General features: G+C 36.8%; 1 pseudogene; it reads left to right on the plus strand.

Moving 5' to 3' along the window:
• The first annotated feature begins 545 nt into the window (after positions 1-545).
• On the plus strand, positions 546-1,335 carry LOC110223260 (large ribosomal subunit protein uL3 pseudogene; annotated as a pseudogene).
• Positions 1,336-11,808: the final 10,473 nt, after the last annotated feature.

Consider the following 11,808-nt stretch of genomic DNA (forward strand, 5'->3'; position numbering starts at 1 on the left):
ACTTACCCAAGGTTGCACAGCCACTTCATGGCAGAGCCATGATAAGAATTGAAGTTATCTGACTTGGACCTGAGAGCCGGCAAGGTTCAATAGAGACAGATAGCCATCTTATGGAGGGTGACTACTATACTTCTACACAATAAGAAGTTGGGAGGGAATTTCTCTCATCCTCAATCCCCATCAGCCATGGCATCTTGCAGCTATACACCCAGTAGAAGACATCCATCAGGGAAAGAAATAGAAATAGACAGAGACAGAGAAAGACAGAGACCAAGACACAGAGACAGAAAGAGATAATCACAGACAGATCTGCCATTTGAGAGATAAACTATAGAGAGGAATAGTTCCAGGGAATCCAGTTGATCAAAATCACCAATCAGAAACAATGTACTCAGTCGGGCACAACATGAGAAAACAATGATAAAAGAAAGGACATAGGTCCCAGCCAATCTTGGCGGTAATGAGAGCATGTCCCACCAGAAATCCTCCGCAAGTGAAGCAGAATATATCACAGGGAGGGTGAATAAGTTCCCCCCAAATGACCCCACCACCTCACAGCATTTTTGGACTATAATGTAGGCATGACCCACATGTTCAGGAAGTGAACAAGCCTGGTCCTAAGGCGAATAAGAAAGAAGACGTAGAGATGGTCTCCATTGTAAAGACCCCCTGCCTCCTTTTGCCTTCACTCATCATGCAGGTCACTTACAAGTCTTCTGAGGCCTCTGTACATTCAAAACTATCTTTGTTGATCACATTAGTGATGAGTATAAGAAGCAATTCTAACATAACTGGCATAAATCCAAGATGGAGGCCTTCACAAAGTATTGCACTAAGTGCAGTGATGGTTACAACAACAACAACAACAATAAAATCCCAAACAGCTGGACAAAGACTTCAACAACATGAATAGAGTCTGCTAGCTTGTCTGAGTCAATAACCATCCACAGATGCTTTTGCTTCCTCTGAGGCAGAAGAATTGTACCTGATGGAGGGGAATGGCAGGTGGGAGAAGTTGAAGCAGCTGTTCCTATGTCTACTGTGTCCGGGCAGGATGAGATGATTGATGTCATTAGGGGGACCAAGTGCAAAGGTTACAAAGATGTTACCAGCTACTGATGCACAAAAAAGCTGCCCCACAAAACCCAACAAGGCCTGTTTAAGATGGTCTTAGCAGAGGTTGGCACCTTCTCTGTGTGGTATTCTCTATTGCTCTGGCTGGTTTATAACAGCTACTACCTCACTAAGGTCAACAAAAACATTTACAAGCCTGGACTCAGCGATCAGATCAAGGGTGGTAACAATAAACTGACAAAAAACCAAAATGAAATATGAAAACAATGCATCCTCTGATCATGATTTGTCTAGGAAGATCATTTAGTGAAATGTCTGATGACGTTATCATTCTGAAAACCTTTGTTTTTGGGTCCAAGAAGAGTGTCCTTACACTATAAAAGTTCCTGTTGGTACAGATGAAATATTATACCCCGGAGAAGATTGACTTGAAGATTAATGACAAAACCTCCTAATTTGGGCATGGTTGCTTCCAAACTAAGGAGAAGATGGCTTTCATGGGACTGCTCAAGAAAGATCTTGTTGCTAAAGAAGATGCCACTTAAAATTCATAAGACAATTGGGAGCTGGTGGACTCTCAATAAAATCGAAATTATTTTCAAAAGAAAAGTAAAAAAAAAAAAGAAGAAAGGAAATAGAAGCTTTGTGCCACTGGAATTGTAAATTGCACTATCCTCATATGTTCCCTATGTATATTCTCAGGTGTTGGTGCATGCTACATTTGTACATACTCTTCTTACTAATGTTTGTGTATATTTTTTTAATAAAGTGCACTCCAGGATTATGGGGGAATGTTTTGTAATTGCTGTTCTTACTATGCCATCTTAGCAAATGCCTTTTCTTCAGCTGATTGTATCTCCTGGCTGCTTATCAAAGGTAAGTGTACATTTTGGGGCTCACTTTAGAAGTGTAGAGAAAAACTACTTAGAAACCTCGAGATCAATCCCCTGGGTGACCCAACCTATTACTAGGAATTAGAGATAGTAGGAATTTCATATTTATAACTGGATTTCTATATTTATTTATTTATATTAAATTGAACTTTAAAAAATATTTTATTTTCCCTCAATTATATACGAAGACAATTTTCAACATTCATTCAAAAAAAATTGAATTTCAAATTTTCTCTCTCCTTCACCTTTCCCTCCCTGCGATGGTAACCGATTTGATAGAGGTGATACATGTTCACTAAATTGATGTTTTATTTGTTTTTTTTTTTTTTTTGGCTAGGCAATGGGGTTAAGTGACTTGCCTAGGGTCACACAGCTAGTAAGTGTTATGTGTCTGTGGTCAGATTTGAACTCAGGTCCTCCTGAATCCAGGGTCCGTGCTCTATCTACTACTCTTCCTAGCTGCCCCTAAATTGATCTTTTAAGGAGAGATGTGATAGGACTAACATTTACCAGTATTTGACTGCCGTATGGGCTAAGCCCCTCTCTCCTTTCCCGTTAAATGAATTATTTTTTCCTTAAAAGGAGACCAAGCAGTCCCAGGACCTGATTAGCCTCTGTTTCCCTGACATAGCTTCTTGGCCTAAGGACATAAAAACTCCCACTTATGTGGGGAGGGACTCTGACTAGACAGATTTCTGAAGACCATGAGAGTCTTCATTGAAAAAAAATTCCATTACATCCTACTGTTTTCTTCTTTATTCTACTTTGTTAGGGGTCTGCTCTCAATAAATTAGTTCATAATATGTTAGTGACTGATAATAATTTCACAAGGGAGGAGTGGTATGGAGGCTTGGCAAACTATCATCTGAGGATGTACAAAATACTTTTTATATTTTTAAATATGATAAAATTCTATAAAAATATAAGAACAAAACTTTCTGAGACCCCTGGTTTGGTGTATTAGTTTCTCCCAAGGGTGTATGCATATTAATAATGGTCAGTTCTTTAATCCAGAGGAATAAATATTTAGCAAGCTCTCGTAGGTGAGAGTAAGACTTGCTCCTTTCATTTTATTTTGGTCCCCAAATCACGAATCTAAAGGTTAGTAGAGGTCTCAGAGACTATCTAGTCCAACTCATCTGAATAAGAATTCCCTCTACATCATGATCACCTGGCCTTAATGAAAGGGAACTCCCTCCCTCCCCAAAGAGGCCATTCTACTTTTGAATGACTCCAGTGCTTTTAGGAATTTCTCCTTCTATCAATCCTAAATTTATTTCTTCACATCTTTCACCCATTGATCCTAGCTCTGCCATCCAGGGCTAAGCAGACTAAGTCTAACTCCTCTTTCATAAGATGACAACTCTTTAAATGTTTGTAGAGGGTTAACGTGTTTCCCCCATTTACTCTTTTCTTGACTAAACATCCCAGGTTCCTAAACCAATCCTTTTGAGGCTTTTTGCCACCTTGGTTAACTTCTTATGGCATTTTCTCCATATTTTGATGTGTCCATATTAAAATTTGGCACCCAGAACTGAACATAGTATCCTAGGTATGGTCTGATTAGGTCAAAGAATAGCAGGGTTATCATAAAAAGATGTCCTAGTAGTTTTGGTATGAGTAATGGTTTTCCGGCTAGGTGGCACAATCAATAGAATGCTAGATTTGGATCAGGAAGACCTGAGTCAAATCTGGTTTCAGAAAATAGCTCTGTGACTCTGGGCAAGTCCCTTAACACTCTCAGTCTCAGTCTCCTCATCTCTAAAATGGGAATAATAAAGCACCTACCTCACAGAGTTGTTGCAAAGCTCCAATGAGACAATATTTGTGAAGTGCTTTACAGACAGTAAAATACTATATAAATGAAGAATAATATAAATGAGTAGCTAGAAGGGTTGTTGTGAGGATTAATTTTTATCATATAGGTAAAGTACTTTGAAAATTTCAATGATCTATAAATATTAGCTTTGATGATGGTGATGATGCAGCTGAATGTATTGTGCTACTCTGCATAAAAGCAGGGGCATTCTTCTGTGAAACATGATAGCATCTGTCCTGGGACAATTAAAATAATCTTAATCTTGAGGCAATGAATAGATTTTTTTGACCTTTTTAATTTATTTTTGTTTTTAATTAATCCATTTTTAGTTTTCAACAATCACTTCCATAAGCTTTTGAGTTTTAAATTTTCTCCCCCTTCCTCCACAAGACAGTGTGCAATCTGATATAGACTCTACATATACATTCCTACTAAATATATTTTCACCTTAGTCTTGTTGTAAAGAAGAATTAGAAATAATAGGAAGAACCACAAGAAAGAAGAAACAAAACAAAACAGAAGAAAAAAAAAGTAAATAGTATGCTTCCATCTGCATTCAAACTCCATAGTTCTTTCTCTGGATGTGGATAGCATTTTCCATCATGAGACTTTTGGAGATGTTTTAGATCCTTACATTGCTGAGAAGAGCTAAGTCTATCAAAGTTAGCCATCACACAACGTGGCTGTTGCTGTGTACAGGTACTGGTTCTTCTCACTTCACTCAGTATCAGTCCATACAAATATCTCCAGGTTTTTCTGAAGTCTGTTTGCCATTTTTTTTTTTTTTTGCTTTTTGGTGAGGCAATTGGGGTTAAGTGACTTGCCAGGGTCACATAGCTAGTTAAGTGTCAAGTGTCTGAGGCTGAATTTGAACTCGGGTCCTCCTGACTCTAAGGCCAGAGCTCTATCCACTGTGCCACCTAGCTGCCCCTGTTTGCCATTTCTTACAGCACAATGGTATTCCATTACATTCATATACCACAACTTGTTCAGACATTCCCCAATTGATGGGCAATCCCTCAGTTTCTAATTCTTTGCCACTTCAGAAAGGGCTGCTATAAATATTTTTGTACATGTGTGTCCTTTTCCCATTTGTATGACGTCTTTGGGATATAGCCCTAGAACTGCTATTGCTGTTTTATTTATTAAAACAGATATTTATTAAAAATATATATGAACATTTGTCACTTGGGAATGCTAATAGTGTCCATAGCTACATAGGATAATTGTGTGACTTTTTCTGAGGTTTTAGAAATTGTTTATGTCAACTTCATCAAATATAGATATTTTTTTCTCATGCTAAAGATTTACTTTTGGGAAGGACATGCAATGCCTATTTGGAAAAAAATGTTTTGTAGTGATAATACATTTTAACCTTTTTCACTGACAAATCTCAAATATTCAGAGATCAAATTATTTATTTTGTGAATTATTTTGGCCTTTTTGTGTTTCTTCTTTTTGCCTTCTGGTCTTACCCTTTGCCCATGCCACTATATATTTTTTGAATCTTTGCCAAAGAGTAAAGAAAGGCACAGTGAAGAGAAAACTCTGTTCAGTCAGTATTTCTTGCCCCTTATTGATATCCCTACAAAAAACATTGGTTGTGTGTAAAACCAATGTTTGACATGAACCAGACCAGAAATTCATTCAGTGTATAATATCATTGGTCTGGACTTGAGGAATTTTGATACCTTTTCTGTGGTATGAAGAATGATTATAATATCAGATTTCCATTAGCTAAGGTATTACTGTCCTCCTTTGTCATAGATAATCAAGGCAAAATTCCTTTGTTGATTTGTACAGGTTAAAATGTTATACTATCAAAACTATATGCTTGAAGCCTATAGAATGATTGCTTGTACTCATATGGTTCAATTATATTTTGGCAGTCTCTTTAAATTACTCTATAATATTAAAAAGAGAAATATGCTTCCTTTATCATTTCTGAAGAAACTGGGCATTTTGACTCTTGGTTTATTTTTTAAATTAAATTAAATTAATTTTTTGTTACATTTTAATTTCCAAACTGCCTCCTTCCCTCCTTCCCCACCCTACACCATTTCTCTCTCTCTCTCTCTCTCTCTCTCTCTCTCTCTCTCTCTCTCTCTCTCTCTCACACACACACACACACACACACACACACACACACACACACACACACATGCACAAGTAAACCATATTATGCATACTTCTATTTGTTAGTTCTTTCTCTGGAGGTGGAAAGCATCTTCCTTCCATAGGTCCTTTGTAGTTAATTTGAGTATTTATAATATTCAGACTTAGTTGTTTACAGTTATTCTCTGAACAATATTGCTGTTACTATATATAATGTTCTCTTGGTTCTGCTGATTTCATTCTTCATTATTTCATGCAAGTTTTTCCATGTTTATCTAAAATCAACCTGCTCATTATTTCTTACAGTGCAGTAGTATTCCATCACAAACTCTTGGTTTGTGCTAAGGCAGAGATCCTCTAAACCACATTGTGTGCAACCCTGCTGTTCTATGCATGGGGAGTATGAGTTCCATGAGAAAACATAGATTCTGGTCACATTTTTCTCTCTAAAATAGGAAATGTAAATTTATGTTACCAAAAATGTTTAGTACATGGGCAACTTTTCCATCACAAAAATAGGCTTAATTTCCCCCCTTTATCATAAATTTTCCCCAACTCCTCTTGATCTCAGCAGTATTCCATATTTCTGGATTTGTTGGACCAATCTTAATGTTTTTCAGCCACTAATTTGGCTTCTCTGATTAATTTTGGAAAGAAAGCTAAAGTTTTAATTGGGATAAGAAGTACTTCATTCCCTTCCTTAGGAGAGCGAAAGATTTACTTAAGTGTTTTCTTCTTGGCCCCCCTCTCCTACCCTTCCAAAGTGATATCGTTATGTAAGAGGCAAGACATCAGATTGAAAATCATGTGAAATACTGAGATTGTGCTTAATGTCAACCCAGATTTCATTCTATCTCTCTTATATCAGAGAGAAAAAGTTCTTCCTACAAATATGCCTACATCTTACTTTCCATTTTTTCCTCCTATTGACTCTTGAATTTTCTCTTTACCCACGTAGTTGAATCTTTAAAAAACTTTCCGATTCCAAAATTATTTCCCTAATGTTTTTACATGAATTTTCTTGAAGATAGTTTGAATTATGGAGCCATTTTAAAGAAATACAATTAAAAACAAAACAAAATTTTAAACTTTCCAATACACATAGTGACTGCAAGTGGTTCAACTCCACATTGATATATAAAAGCCTTTGGGAGACCTGCAATTATGAATAGATAAACAAAAATTTATAATTAGCATAACTACAGTCTGTAAATGCTTATTTTAAAACACTCTAAAAGCACTTAAGTAGGCTAAATCAGCTCCATATCTTGTTTATACAACCAATTTGCTTCCTAAACTCTTTTTTTCCATACATATAACAAAAGTAAACTTTAGCCAAAATCACAAATTCTGAATTCACAAGGTCTGAATAAATGAGGTTGTTACTTACAACTTACCACACGTCAAGCAGAGGGTAATCTCAAGGAATGATTAATATTTAGCTATACTCATATTTCAAAATATTTTTATAGCACAAAGTGTGGATATATGTTGCTATTGAATATGTGTTTTCTGAAGTAATTAGACTGTTATTTTAAAACATGGCAATCTTTATGTTTATAAAGCACTTATTTAGTGGGCTTCATGAAGTACCATGATTTGGAGTTCAGTTAGAAGTAAGAGAAACGTGGCTAATGAAGTTTGCACAGGTTAATTGTCTTAGAACTTTCATGATTATCCAAACTTTAAAGATTTTTCATTCTAAATTTTGTTTACTTTCAGCAAAACGTGACTTTTCTGCTTCAAAATAAACAGGCTATAAAAAGGCTCATAAGTCATCTTGGGCTTCAGAAAGCTCTTACCAAACAGAATCTTAATGGATTCAGTGTCCATGAATCAGAAACATACGGATTGAATTTCCCTTAAAATATACATGAGTTTGAAAGTTAAGGGTGAAAGTGGTTGGCCAAATGCATTTGGGGTTTTGTGGGAGCCAAGACCTTTGGGAAGGCTCTTAAGATGCTTTTCTGTATTCCTACAATCAACCAGGTTTGTCTATTCTGTGTTAGCTCTATATAATTACAAATGATGTAGTCTATGTAGTTTGGAACTTTCTCAAGTTATAAAGATTCTGGCTGTAAAGGATGTGCAAGTCATTGGTAAAGGCCAATATATGTATATTGTGCTATATAATCAAGACCATTTATTTTCTTTGCATGACAAACTTCTGACATATATCCCCATGACCACTTTTCTTGATGTAAAGAATCCAGTCAGATTTGCCAATAGTCATGTAAATGGTATAAACATGTAACAATTACAGTATGATATTCAGTCAATTTATCAAATGAGATAACATGTAAAGCATTTTGCAAATCTTAAAGTAATCTCTCTGTCTATTAGTAGTTGTATGTGAGAAAGATATAAATCCCCTGTTAGAAAGAGGAATCTCTGGTTTCAATCATCTCTTGAGTTGTGACACTGTATTATTTCTATATTAAAATTGATGAATGTATTAACTCCCTCCCCAGTCCAAACTCAGCACTTCCAGGTTGCAAATTAGGTGCCTGATGTACCACTATTACCAATGTTCAAAGCATTCTGTGAATCTACTCTCCTAAAATTATGACGCATGAGCCCCAGCTTGTATGCTTTAATAGTCATCTAGTAGACAAAATTAGCTTAATGTAAAGGCATTTACACTTGTTGTTTGTCCTTCCTTTTTGAAGAGGATCAATGACATTATGGCTGATGTCTTAACTCACATATGAGTTGGATTTAAGTGAGGCAGAATTTGCACAAAGTCTTCAGCCTCACTGTTCCTTCCAGAGTCCTTTAAGTCCAATAGCAAGACAAAAGTCAAGGTGACCAGCAATGGTCCAGGATGCAGTGCATGATCTTGGCATCTTTGATGTCTGACCAAGCTCTAAGTGCTCCACAGCAACTGCTTTAGCCCCCTTCATGGCTCTTGGAACAAATTGTTCTCATCTACCCATTCCACAGAGGGGAGTCTTCATATTCTTAGGGTAGATATCGCCCTAAGGATCATCAGGAATGAGGGCCTTTGGTTATCCTCGACCTGGTTTAGCCCATGTGCCAAAAAGGTTTTACTGGGATGTGGCTGCTGATCATGCTACAGCTTCTCGGGGCTGCAGGTGAGAGTTGGGTAGCAAGTGGATACCACAGGAGGATGAGCAGCCCTGAAAAAGGGCTCAGCAAGCCCTTACACCAGAGGTGCTAGTCCTCCCTGAACACCTCATGCATACTAAGATAACATGGTAAGAGCAGCAGCTATAAAACAAGGTCCATCCTTGCCTAAATATACATGGCACCAGTGAGAAGGTTGGATATGCAGAGAATATACCGGTACACCTGTAATGAGCTCACAGATTAAGGAAGCACATGCCTTTGGTGCTGCAGAGCCTTTCTGCCCTTTTCGTTTTCTTGTCTCTTCAAACTGCTCCACCTTGGCCATGGCAGCTCTCCTGCAGTTCACTTAGCTGGCTTCCCAGGCTCTGCTCCCCTTTGCAGCTTAACTTTTAATTGCCAGGGTTAATTCTCTGCTAAATCCATGGTTGGTTGTCTTCTGTGTAACCAGGAGCTGCCCCTCACTAGAACTGCCAAGCTAATTTTTTAAAGGCCAACAAAGTGTTGCCAATATTTATCCAGGCTATGGCAAGCTGCATTCCAATTCCATAAGAGAGCGTTTCATACTTCATAAGGTAGCAATGAGGCCTAGACACATCTTTGTACTTCATTTAACATATTAAGATCTGGTTTTCTGTGATCTGCCTCTTCTGTAATAACTAAACAGAGAGAAATCATTTGATAAGGGATATCTTGACTAGTTCTTCCCACTACATATAAATCACAGGTATCTAGTTATCTGTGCTTAATTCAAGAGAATACACGACTTCTTGAAATAAATAGGGATTTACTTACAGTTTAAATTGGTGAGCATCTCAACGATTCTTACCTTTTAAAAATCATTCTCTTTGAGTTGACAGATTCAAACAGACTACAAAAGATGAAGTATAATTGTCAAGAAATGAGCCTTTTTTCAGTTATGGCTTATGAAATCAGCTGCATTCATAGTCATACCTTGCACACGCTTGACTGGCACAGACAATTGACCAAAGGGGACGATGTGTAGTATCTTCATTCTGTAAAGAATGGAGCCATAGCTCTGCTGGAAAGTTGAAGGGAGGTTCTTCACTGCTAGGGAAGGGAAAGCAGGAACCAAGATTCCTACCCTAAAGATGAGATCACTTATTTAAACGAAACATTTAATGTGGTGGGACTTTGCAATCTGTATAGCTCTGTATACTTTGCCTGTAAGATGATATTTGGTTTGTGAGTGGAGCCATTTAAAGAATGGTTTAAAAAAACCCTCGAGTTAGTATTAAATTCACAATATGATATGGGGAATGTTTGATCTGGTAGCACACCACTCAGCCCAACATTCCTATCCATGATGCCTTCTGGGCCAGAACTGGAATGTGTGAGCTCTGACTGGCAATTTCTTGCAGGGCAAGTAGAAGCAACCTAAACATTTTTGAGCCCACAAAGTGAGCCAAGTCACTAGTCCAAATGCTATCTTAATTCCTAGATTTTAACTGGTTAAAAGGTAGCCAGACAGACTTAGATAGAGATATCTAAGTCTTCCTTTATTAAGACTAAACAGGAAATATCAGAAGGAAGGAAAAATCTTGGTACCCAGAGGCGTTCTAATATTTATTTTCTTTCTTAATGAAAATTAGCTTTTGTCTAAGACATCTTTCTCTCTGTAAAATGATTACATTTGCTGGGAAGGCTCAATACAAGGTTGACTGAATGAAGAAAGAACATCTAGGAAGATGTCAGTTCTTGCCCATTCATATTTTTGGCTCTCTTTTTCAGAGAGGTTTTAAGGCTTCTGTTATGAAATTCTCCAGAAGAAAGAAAATGTAGGTAGGGAATGAATAACGAAAACTCTAGAACTCAAGTAGTTGAATATATCAAATAAGAAATCTTTGAAAATGGGGTCACTATTTTTTTTCTCACCTAAGATCTTTGGAGGTCAGTTTCATTCTAGCTGATGTGCAATTTCTTTTGTTTTTGTTTTTTGAAGTATATGTTTGTGCTTTTTTTTTTTAATGCCACCAAAGGCATTAGGGTGAGCTTTGGGGCCCTGGACCTGTAGAATATGACTTTTGCCAGCTTACTGATTGAGAAAAAAATGTGCCTAGTTTACAAATACTAGAGCACATGATCTGAAAGAGTCATTTAAATAGGGAAAAAGCTCCCATTTGTAGCATAGGCTCAGAAACTTATTTCTGATAACTTTTTTCCAAGGGAAAAACAAACAAAAAAGAAGTTTGGAGCAAATTTCATACCCTCATGATTTATTTGGGGGTAAAATTTTTCAAAAAGGAAAATTATAATATAATCACGAATATAAGGACTGACTGTAGTTTTCTCAAATACATTTCCATTTAATCACAATTGTTAGAAACAATTGCAGGTAAAATGTTTGCCTTTCAATTAATGTAAAAATGATGTGTCTTGCACAGCTTGCATAATAAAACTTTAAACAATTTTAAGTTTGGCAAATTTAGAGCCATTGTTAAATCCACATCTATAGCCACTAGGTTATCCTTTACACCTTTTTGCTCTCCTGGATTTTTGACTTGGGATATACTCTACCCAGGAGAATTTGTATCAATTCAATGGAATCCCTTTATTCTTATGGTGAGAAAGGAGGGAAAGAGAGCAGTCATGGCAATAAGGGAAAAGGTTCTCTGTAACTTCACCAAATGTGTTTGTTTTGGGTTCTGATAACCAGAATCAGACTACAAATTATTGATGTGAGTCAGTAGAAATAAAAGGATATTGAGACAGGAGTAAATGGTTGTAGATATGAGAACTGCTTTTTATGGCTAAACACTAAACTCTAGCTAATCTTTGAAGCAGGGAATAATAATTAGA

This window comes from Phascolarctos cinereus, unplaced genomic scaffold, assembly GCF_003287225.1.
Source record: "Phascolarctos cinereus isolate Bilbo 61053 unplaced genomic scaffold, phaCin_HiC Scaffold_4;HRSCAF=312, whole genome shotgun sequence".
Classification (NCBI taxonomy): domain Eukaryota; kingdom Metazoa; phylum Chordata; class Mammalia; order Diprotodontia; family Phascolarctidae; genus Phascolarctos; species Phascolarctos cinereus.